Raw genomic sequence first — 12,068 nt, 5'->3', positions numbered from 1 at the left:
GCTTGTGTAGTCCTCAAAGTTCTTGAAGAGCCACATCTGGGACAAGTGGGCTTAATAAAGACAAATAGCCCTGATTGTCTTCACTGTGTTTCTCACCATGCAGGCACCCTTCATGATGTTACAGTCCTTAAAACAGCACCAATCGTCATAACAGAAGTTATTCCTTTCCATTGGTTGGTCTGGTTAAAGTCGTTGGTTTCCATTGTTGTCGGCACCACGTGTTCTCAACTAATGACCCAATAGTTTGCTAAAATTCTAGACTAATTTACTGCTACCTAACTGACATTATGTTCAATAATGTCAAGTGTCAAAAATATTGCGTCGACAAAGTATATACATAGAATAAAAATATCAACTCTATGCCCCGAAAATGGTGTCACTTTTCATTATGATATAATTTGCAATCGAAAAACTACTAAGAATGTTTTCCCATTACGTCAACATTATTGATGACCATTTTAGGGACCTAAACAACCAAATTATATAACAATCAAAACACTATTAGTCTAAATATTAGGAAAATTGTCAACTAAAAAAATGTGACCTACTATTAAATGGACTTAAACCTTATGGCATATCAAAATCTATCATATCCCTATTTTTATTATATATCGGACCTTATATGTGTCAAACTATGTTATTTCCATAGTGTAAACCATTGGTTCCCAGTGGAGTCGATATAGAGCTAGCAGGGGTTTATGTTAGCAAAATAAAAAATTGGCGGTCTACCAAGTGGTTTATTAAAAGCTGAGGAATTATAATTTTAAACTTCAAGAAGATATAAATTATTAATTGACAATAGAATTTCAATAAAATTAATAATATAAATAGATTTCTTGTCTGAGCTTTTTTATCATCAATATAGCCCCCCTTAGTAGCATTGATGGCTTCCAAATGGCAGCGGAAGGATTGGCACCCACTTCAGATGTAGCTCTTTGTCATGGCGTCTCATACTGGCTGAAAGTGGCTTTGAGGATCTCGATGTTTGGATGAGGCACACTGCAAGCTTTCCCCTCGACATGCACCCAAAAGGCGTAGTCGAGGGGGTTAGCATCAGGACTGTAGGGGAGCCAAAAGTGTCAAAAAAGGGTTCAAAACAACTCAAAATTTAAAAGAATCTTGCATCGGAGGAGATGGTTTATTTCATAACTGGTGTCAAATGTAGCCTCTCCACCCTAACATGGCTACTTCCAACCCCTTTTTGGATATCTCTCTGGACAGTGGACAGTCTAACGTGAAACCACGATATCTCTTGCAAGACCCTCATGGACTTGAGGGAATTTTCCTGGTCTGTTTTCTTTCACTCCTCCGGGTCCAGTTCGGCCTTTTTGACAGAGCCCTCCTTCCTCTCCCACGTTTTGAAATTGTTGATGGCGTAGACGCTGGTCCTGTACACGCCCAACTACTTGGAGTGCGCAAATGGAAATACGTCGATTACGTAAAAGTGTCATTTTATCAACTTGTACGTAAGCTGGAGATCTCAGGTTTTTATTTTGTTACTAATTTTTTATTCATAATATATCGAAATATAAATTAATTTCAATCACTCAACTTTCAATTGTTATTCAATTGGTAAGTGTTCAGATTTCAATGGACCACCCTGTAGGTAGGTAACAAAATTACATCAAACGCAACTTTTGCCTTCATAATTATAATTGTAGCATAAATATTCTGCATATTTATACAGGATTATGACGTTTCGTCTACATTCAACATTTAAATGTGCTTCATACAGATTTTCATGAATATGTCATGATAAAAGAAGAACTGATGTAAATATGCAGTAACAAAAAGCTTAATATGCAGTTTTGGTTTGAAAAAGAAATCCTTGTAGATAATCCTACTTTATGGGTTATTGCAAGAAAATTATTAATAGGTTTTATATCTTCATACATCGTGGAAAAGGGCTTTAGCGCAGTCGCCAATCTTGTCACTAAAAACAAAATGGAATACAAATAATTAATTTAGAGCCTTAAACCATCCTTATAGGTAGCCAAATGTTGACAAAGTGTTATTAGAGCATCAAACTCTCCCATTCCATTAATGATTAAATCATTATTTTTTTTGTGATTTTACATAGGTAATAATTTTCTTATTTTTTGATTTATTTCCTTCCGATCTCAAAATGTATTTGAAATTTGTGTTTTTTCAAAAAAAAAATGTATACTTTCTTTTTGTATAAAATTGTACAACTGAAAAAGTACCTATCGAAGTGAAAATCACCAGGTTTAAAAAAAATTAATATGGTATAGAAAAAAGAAAGAAAATAAATGTGGTCTATTTGCTAAAAAAAAGTTTAGGAACCTCAAGTGAAGAGAATAAATTAATAATACAAACGAAAAAATAAGATATTTTTTTTCAAATTAATTATCATTCCTAATTAACAAAATAAAACTTATACAAATTTAAACATTTCATAGAGATTTTTAGTACAAATTACTTTGATTTAATTAAAATATCACTGTTTATCATTGACATTAAGTAGTATTTAAAACAGGTGTTTGGTCTTTTTTTATCCTTAAGGTCATTAAAAGAAGTTGAATCAAGATTTATTATAAATTTGTCCAATTTATTTATTCTAAATATATACTAGAAATATGAAATAGAAATATGACCCCGCAACATGGCGTCATTCTCAATTATTGATGCAATTTGTGACATATATAAATACTCTCAATTAAGGTGATTAAAGATATTCTAATTTAGAAGATGTGAAAAAGACGTGGAATAAATATCCATTAACTCTCTCATAATTATGAATCAACCTTGAATCCTTAAATAATGAACTCAAAAATAAAATATATGGAAAAGATCTTATTTATTTTTTTAGAAATGCATTTTTAACATTAACAGAAGTTAATTACTAAAACACAAATATCTTAACATAGAGGGAGAAGAAAAATTGTGCTCCAAAGATGCACGCACAATTATTTTAATTTGGCATTGATTAATTCCTATTTATTATGTTCATGTCTCGATTTATTACTTAAAATGCTTAATATTTGTTTTTTATTCTACAGGTTCCTCAAATAAAATCATACTTGAATACAATAACAGGGGCGTCCACAGGATAATAAATATTTTTTTTATTTTTTTTGGGAGGGGAACTTGGTTTTGGGAATTATTTTTTGAAAAACAATCTAAAAATTTCAAAAATTATTTTTTTTAAAAAATAAACATTTTTGGAAAAAAAATTCAAAAATCTAAGGCTATTTACAAAAAATAAACATTTTTGAAAAAAAATTCAAAAATCCATAGTTATTCAAAAGAAATTATATTTTTTAGAAAATAATATCAAAAGTAAAATTTCAACTATTAAGTTTTTTTGACAAAAATTTCAAACATAAAATATTTTTGGAAAATAATGTCAAAAATCCATAACTATTCCCAAAAAAAAAAAAAATTTTTGGTTTTTGGGGGTCTGAATTAAAAAAATTTCGCTTTTTACTAGAAAATTTTATATTTGATTTTTTCCAAAAAGTTCAATCCTTGAAATTTCATTTTCATTTTTTTACAAAAATTTTAATTCTTTTGTGTATAGATAAGAATTTTTGAATTTTTTTTCAAAAAATTTAATTTTCTGTGAATAGCTTTGAATTTTTGATTTTTTTTTCCAAAACATTTACTATATGAAATTTCCTATCTATAATTTTTTTGTGAATAGTTGTATATTTTTGATTTTTTTTCCAAAAAATATAATTTTTTTGAACAGCTGTGAATTTTCGAAAAAAAAATCCAAAAAAAATAATTTTTTAAAAAGGATTTTTGATTTTTTTTCTCCAAATACGTTAATATTTTAAATTCATTTAGAAAAAGTATTTATTCATTGTGAATGGGGTGGATTTTTGAAAAAAATTCTGAAAAACAAGCCCCCTCCCCCAAAATATAATCTTGCGTCCCTGCTGTTAGACTTAATATAGGTTGTATATGCAACACCATTACATTATCAAAAATTGGCCTCCATGACAAAACTCTTCAAACTTCACGCAAAATTTATTTTATTATAAAGAAAAGAGTAGCAATTGAGAGTTGGCATCCCTGTTTTTGTACCAATGCTTGTATTCCTCATCTGATCATATGGATTATTTATAGTCCAACTCTAAAACATTGATTCGTGGCTTCTCATGCAAAATAATAATAATAATAATAATTAAAAAGTGCAAGTCATTTAACAAAAATAAATCCCTGTATTTTATAAATATCATTTTACTTCTTCGTGACTTAAGTAGGAAATCATTGCAAGCTACAAAGAGAATTTTGCAATCCTATTTATGTATGTGTATATATATATATTTGTTTTTTAGTTGGAAGCAAGTCATGATGGGCCAAAAGGATTGGAATGAATCAGGATTGCAGAATTGACTTTTATTTGACCCTTGATTCAATATTGTTAATTCATTAAAGTATTAAAAAGGAACTCTTTGTTACTGGCATGAATGCTTGTTTTGAAATAAAATATAAGGTAGACGGGAGACAATTGCAACACTTTTTGGCTATAGTTCAATTTCCTTGGAGAATAATTGGTTAATATTTGAATCTATTTAGAAATTATACCAGTCAGGAGCGTTTCCAGGAATTGAATTTGAATGCAACTCGTCAAATGTCACAACTGTTAAAAAATATCAAATTGAAATTAAGAAAACTACATTATTTTTCATATTTTGCCGTCCGCAGGATGAAAAATATATTAATTTTTTTATCCACAATTTTGACAAAAACTAAAAAATTTTGAAAAAAAAATTAAAACTTAAATTTTAAATAATAAATATTTTGGACAATTATTTAAGTGATTCACGACTATACACAAAAAATTAAATTTTTTGAAAAAAGTTTTAAAAATTTAAGTTCAAATATTAAATTCTGTAGTAAATTACAAAAATTCCTTAATTTTGGGAGGACTACAGGCCCTCTAGCTCACCCCTTACGGACGCCCTTGCCAACATACTTTATCCGTTAAAGCTAGAATGATGTTTCTCAAAAAGGGAGTTTGGATTTCATTTGTATTCTTCTTCGAAGTATCGTCCATTTCTTTCATCAAATTATTCTAATCAACTCTTTGAAGGTGACACAAGTTATACTTAAAGTAGCAAAATTGATCTTCACAACAAACGAAGTAGAAATAGAACAATTTTGTGTATTTGAAAAGGGACATCTCGGGTTAATAAATGTCTCTTAGCTTTAGTATGGCCCTAAACTGTACCGTGATGACAAAAGTTGGTGATTTGTTATTAGCAGATATTTTTATTTGGCATTTTATTCCTGTAAACAAGAAAATAACCAATAAAGTTTCCAAAAAAAATGTTTCTTCATGAACACATTTTTAAAATTTTGATGTTGTTTCTTTAAAATTATCGAATTGAATCCAGTTAAGGAACTTTCATTTTTTAAGTTTTATAGATTGCACATATATTTTGCAACAATATAAAATCAATCTTTCTCTAACTTGCCTCATCATAGTATGAGTAGTATTTTAGTTCCAAACATGCTGCTAAAAAATAAATATTATCTTTTGGTACCGCGTATAACGTGCATATATTTTGATTCGTTTTCTATCATTTTACTACTAAAATCTCGTTTTTTTATACCAAGTATATAATATATTATTATCATATATAGTTTTGTTGTTCAATTACACCAAATAAGACACCCTATTTTACCAATTAATAATTTTGGAGTACGAAAACTGTCTATTATACTCTTAAAAATATGACATTTTATATCAAATTCCTAACTTTTGTCATTACGGTACAGCCACCCCATGCAAAAGGCGTAGATGCAAAATCGTGAAATGTTCCACTTTTGGATACCTGTAAGGGAAATCGTGGAAGAGAAAATAAGTGATGCACTTCGACTTGAGCTAAAAAAAGAAGATTGTTTGGTGGCTAATACACCGACGACTCTGGCTCACCTAAAAACGTCAGAACTCGATTAATTCGTTTACAGACAGTTGAAAGTACTTCACCCGTTTTAAACTGTAGTGTTTATGAATAATTATTTATCAGAACTGGCTGAATATCCTCTCTTCTTGGTTGTGTTCTGTCGCATGGTAGATTCATAGAGAAATAAACACATAGAGGCGACAAGGAATTTTTATGGGCAGTTTGGCATACCAAGGTATGAGTAGATTAAAATCTTCAGTCTGCTGCAATGAATTGTTGCTTCAGAAAGGGAAGTGTTATTTTCAACGCCAGCTATAGGGAATAAGCTGATTATTCAATTTTTAAATACGTTATCAGATTTGAATATACTTTCACCAGTTGGGGTTACAGATAATCAATTGACAAAGTTTCTTTTCTGTATTTGTTCATTATTGATAGTTTTAGACTTTTACTAAAATGTTAAAATATTGTGCTGCTAACGTTTTCTCCCATTTGAAGAATGATTCTTCATTTGGAATAAGTTTCCATAGGCTTTAGAGATCTAGGCAAAGCTTAGATTAAATCATAAAGCCCAATTCCATTTCTTTTTGTATAATAATAGCCAATAGAGATTCCAGAGAAATGGATGAAAGCTGTCCGTCGTAAGAACTTCACACCGTCTGTTCATTCTGTATTATGCTCTGATCAATTTGCCGGAGGACCATTTTAACACCCAAAAATACAATGTAAATCTTGAGGAAATTAAAATACAACACTGTTTCTAGCAAATTCATTTTAATCTCTCATAAGATTTAGCAATATCAAGGTCAAGGAAATCAAATTGATGCAAGAGAATATGACCAAAAGAAATAATAGATATGAAATCATTAGGAAAGAAACAGCAATACTAATGGCATGCTCTATTTGAAGAGGAGGATGGTTACTTAAATTTTTCGGATTGAGAACAAACTAGGAACATTGTTTTTTTACTGTTCTGTGAATACTTTTTGTTCCCTTTTTGTTTGCAAAAAAAATAAGTAAATTGCAAAAATCTTGTATAATAAGTATAGTGTATCGAACTCCCAAGAGAAAAACTGATCAGACATTGATCCATCTGCCAAAAGATGAATAACGATATTGTTTGAATAAACTCTTGAATAAATAGTTGGTGTCTGATATCTTTAAAATATTTTATTTTTTAAAATATATGTTGAGTAAATATATACAAATTTCATTATATATGTTTGCTTGATCATTTCAATTCAATTTATGTCAATTCATGAAACATATGCCTTACTGTATCACCTTCCTAACTTAACTTGTGTTATTCATTAACATAAATACTAAAGTTTCTGTTAAAATATAACGAAAATGGAGACAATAATGATGTTTTTCTTTACTCAATACACATAAAGCCTCAGATTATCAATAGACCTTTGAACAGAACACTCATTTGAATATAATATACTGTAGTTGAGTCCATCTTTTCCGAGTTCATGTTATTTTAAAGATTCCAAGACTATTCTAAATTACCATGCCTTCTTGCTATCTTGCGCAAGTAGAGTTTGATTAATAATTATAACCGTCCAAGTCTATGATAAAATGACTGGAGTACCATAGCTCTGGTAGTATCAAACTTCATAGCAATACATGATAACGATTCTACCACTTCACAATATAGTCATATCATCAATTTCAAACCAAAAAAACTGACTGAAATACCTTTTATAATACTCTGAGACGATAATTACCTCCTTATTCACTTAATAGACATACAAATCTCTATACACATCCGAATTGACATTTTCCAATGCATGTAATACATCATTCTTGTCATTGTAGTCCCACAGAGATCCTAAAATGCCCATTGAAAATACTTTTTCTGAGTTCAAAGTCATCATGCTCTGAGTCCGAGATGAGTCCTAACCATGATGTCATTAAGCTAAGACGCAACGAAATCTGATATAAGTCCAAATCCTCAAGTCCATTATATATATTATTATTTAAATAATGTGACGTCATTTCTTTGAAAATATCCCTTTTGTCAGCTAGATTATATTGCTCAACCAAGGTTAATAGAAATACAAGGTTATACCATAACGCGTTTACGACTGATGTTTGTCTTCCACTATGCTTTTAATGTTGACGTCATAATAAATGAGTGGTTGTGTGTTTTGTCATAATCTGTTTTTCTTCCTCAACAGTCGGTACGATACATTAAATTGAAAATTCTAGGAATAGTGACGTCATAAACTATGAGTGGTTGCGTGTTTGTCAAAATCTGCCTGTCTTGCCATGCAGTCAGTAAAATACATCAGATTGAAAATTCTAGCAAGCCCAATTACATAATGGTCAAATCTTTTATTTCTATGAACCTTGGTTGCCTCTGAGTATTTTTTTTTTCTATAGGTAGCTTGCTTCTCAATTATCAGATCTCTGGACGGATCTATGGGGTTTCTCTTTCCCCTCCCTTATTTGTCGTTTCGTTTTGTCGATGTCCTTATTATTGAATTTCTTCATTATTATTTGGATAAACAGGGGTGGCCGCAGGAGTGGACTATAGCCATGATGTCTCTAAAAAAAAATGAAATTTTTGCTTTTTACTAGAATTTTTTTTTTGGTCAGGATGAAAAAAGTTAAATATTTGAAATTTTCTTTTTCTAATTTTTCTCCAAAAATTTAATTTTTTGTGAATAGCTGTAGATTTTAGATTTTTTTTTTAAATTTAATATGTGAAATTGTTTTTCAAATTCTTTACCAAAAAATTTTAATTTTTCTTAATAGTTATGAATTTTTGAAAAAAAATTCCAAAAAAATTTATATATGAAATTGTATTTTTGAAATATTTTCAAAAAATTTATTTTTGTGAATAACTTTGGATTTTTGAAATTTTTTTCAAAAAAAAATTAATTTATTGTGAATAACTATAGATTTTTGAAAAAAATAAAAATTTACAATTTGACATTGTTTTCCAAAAAATTCAATTTTTCGAGAATAACTATAAATTTTTGATTTTTCTTTTCAAAAAATATCATATTTGAAATTTTTTTCGAATAAAAATATTTTTTGGTGAATAGCTATGTATTTTTTATATTTTTTTCAAAGAAGTTTAATTTTGGATTTATTTAAAAAAAATTCAAAATACCAAGAAATAATAATATATCCTGCAGGACAAAATGTAGAATAAGTTCTTTATTATCAATTAATATATATAGGTATTATCTATATTCATCAAGGTGAAGAACAGGAAAAAAATGAAAATAAGCAATCTCAACTTCTCATCTGTTGGATGTTAATAGTTGTTTTTATGTCATATTTTCTTCTTAGGTATTTTTAACTTGACCATTACACAATTTTTATCACCTTTTATTTTTTTAATGTTGTGTTTAGAATAATAAATCCTTAGCTGTTAAAAAAATATATTTATACCGTATAAGTCTCTTAAAAATCAAATAAAGTTTCAAAATTATAACCAAAATTATTGAGAAAGGCTGTGCCCTTATCGATCTTTTTGGTTCTAGCAGAACCGACAAAGTCGAACCGAGGCCACAATATATTGCTTAGCGGCCTCGGTTCTTGTACTTTTGTTCTTTTATAGAATATGTAAAGAAAATACAGTATATATTATAAAAAAATTAATTAGCTTTAATCAATTTTCAGAGGTTTTTTGTACAATTGCAGCGTTATCCAATGATTTTTTTTACGTCGCCAGGGGATACAGTTGTATCTGAGTTCCAAGAAGTTAAGGGTTTCTTATGGATCTGGGAAAGTGGTTTTATGCACCAGACAGTGTAAATAAAAGAAGGAAGGGGTGAGGTAACTTTATGGATACAGGTCTGCTACTAAGCTTGTCGGGGCCCAATTAATATGATAACTATAATATTTCTTAAGGCAGGTTTCCCAAACTTTATTATGCCATATTTTTAAGGTGTGTTGACTGAAAGCAATCCTCAATTATCCATCTTCCTGCACCCTCCCCCAAGCCTCCAAACGGCCCCACTTTAGATACCATTTTCTTAAGCTACCTCAGTTTTCGGTGCCCTTGCAGGAACTTGGGATAATGCACTCTGCGTATAAGGTAGCGGTGGTCCTGTTCGTATCGAATATCATTTCCTGGGCCCGAATTCTCTAGCAACGCCCCTTATTTTAAGCGCCTGCAACCAAAAAGAAACGAGACTGAAGATCGAAACTGAGGCTGATAAAGCTGAACCAATGCTGCGACCGATTTAACTGCTGCATCTGAAACGGGATCAACCTTGATATTAAGCATCTTAACTCATTCCTCAAATTTGAATACAATGCCTATGATTTACTCAAATATGTCTATGAAATTGCGATTGATGTGTTCCATTGATAATAAAATAGAATATTTTAGGAATGTATTAATCATATTTAGACGAATCCTCAGGATTTAGAAGTATTTTTCCTTCAAAGAAAAGGAAGAATTTTTTTTAGATTTCCTCATAGATAGAGGATTACCTCGGATTGAATGGCAATAGGGGATCGACATTGTTCACTCATATTAGTTGACTTACAAAATGATCAAGAGTAGCGTCGTCTTGCGGCAATATAATAGAACTCCTTGAATTATTAATTACCATAGAGATAAAAAACATATAGTCATGACTTGAAAAAAAATCCGTCCTAATTGACCAAAACATTCAAATTTAGTTATATAGGTATTCTTTATCAAATAAGAGTCATAAAGAGCTTAACCAAATTTGCACATTTTTGTTTATCGGAGTAAAAAGTATGCTTACTTCCAAATTTTGGTATGTATCAGTTGAATTATTTGCATGTAATTAAGGAACAGACAGATAGGTGTCAAGCTACAATTGATATAAATATACTTGCACGTTTTCGTTGTTTTTTTAAACGTGGATTCAGAATTCTCATAAATATTTATATATATTATTTGTATAACTGAATTTGTTATTTCTAGCAATAAAATATAATGCTTGCTGTAATGATATCAAAACAAAAAATAAACAATTTCTTCTAAAAAGTGTCAAATTCCAAAGTTTAGGGACGTTGTGTTCCCTCTTAATATTTTTAAAAATAGTTCAAAATTAGCCAATGGTAGTTATAGACTAAAATGGACATTTCGAGACTTTTAGAATCTTATGCTTCGAAGATTTAACCAATAATCTCCAATGTCAACCAATCTTTGCTCCAACGTTACACTATATCTTGATCATCAATAACGATTTGTTCAGCTAATGGATATTCATGAATGACATTATCTTATCTTTGTATTTTCTCCTGTTCCTTCCAATTCACAAAGTGAATTTCAATAAATTAATTCTTAACAAAATGTCAGAAGGAATATTTTCTTTTCCGAAGATGTGAGCTAATGTAATATTTATTTTACTTAACTCATTGAAATATATCTAAAATATTTACTTCCCCAACTTGATTTTGTTTTTACAAATTGTGCGTAAATTAATGCCTTATATTCAGCGGACCTAACTACGTTACGGCCCACAATTACGTGATTAAAGTGTCTTATTGTTTCTCTGATTATCAATAGCTCTCGCCCAATGCGTGAGTCCTTATTTGCCCTTTCCGCCAGATCCTTGCTATATAAAGCTAATGGGTAAAAATTATAGCCTTCACATTGCTCTTCAACACCACCGATTCCTATGTTTGAAGCGTCAACATAGTCTTAATTCCTGTTCAGGAATGTAATTAGCAAGGGTGGTGAGTGAATCAAAGGCCTTTTTAAACCATTCGGCAAAAACTTGAGTCAACTGTATGAATAGTTCAGCTTTTTCTTTTCATTTCTTCTAAATTTCTAAAAAGGTTCTGATTGATGTCCTGATTTCTGTATAAAGCGGTGATAATAGTTTGTCATTCATATCATCTTATTTGCCTCCTTGAGGATCTTAGGTTTCTTGAGTTGTTGTAAGTCTAACATATTTTTGTCCATATGACTTATTCCTCTACGTGAAATTTTGAAGCCATACACAAAACAACCATCATTGCTATCTATAACTCCATCTATCATTCTATGGAAAGTACGTGTTGATTTTTTAAGCCCGAATGCCGATCTGAGGTAGTGAAAAAATTCACAAGGACTTGAAATTACACTTTTTCATTCACTCATGTATGAATTGGGATTTTATGATAGGCTAATATATCTCAAATTTACAAAAATACTCACAATTATTTATTTCCCTTTGTGCCCTACAAAAATTCCATGATCCCGCA

Source organism: Lepeophtheirus salmonis, chromosome 8, assembly GCF_016086655.4.
Source record: "Lepeophtheirus salmonis chromosome 8, UVic_Lsal_1.4, whole genome shotgun sequence".
Lineage (NCBI taxonomy): Eukaryota > Metazoa > Arthropoda > Copepoda > Siphonostomatoida > Caligidae > Lepeophtheirus > Lepeophtheirus salmonis.
The sequence above is the reverse complement of the archived record's forward strand: the minus strand, read 5'-3'. Positions refer to the sequence as shown.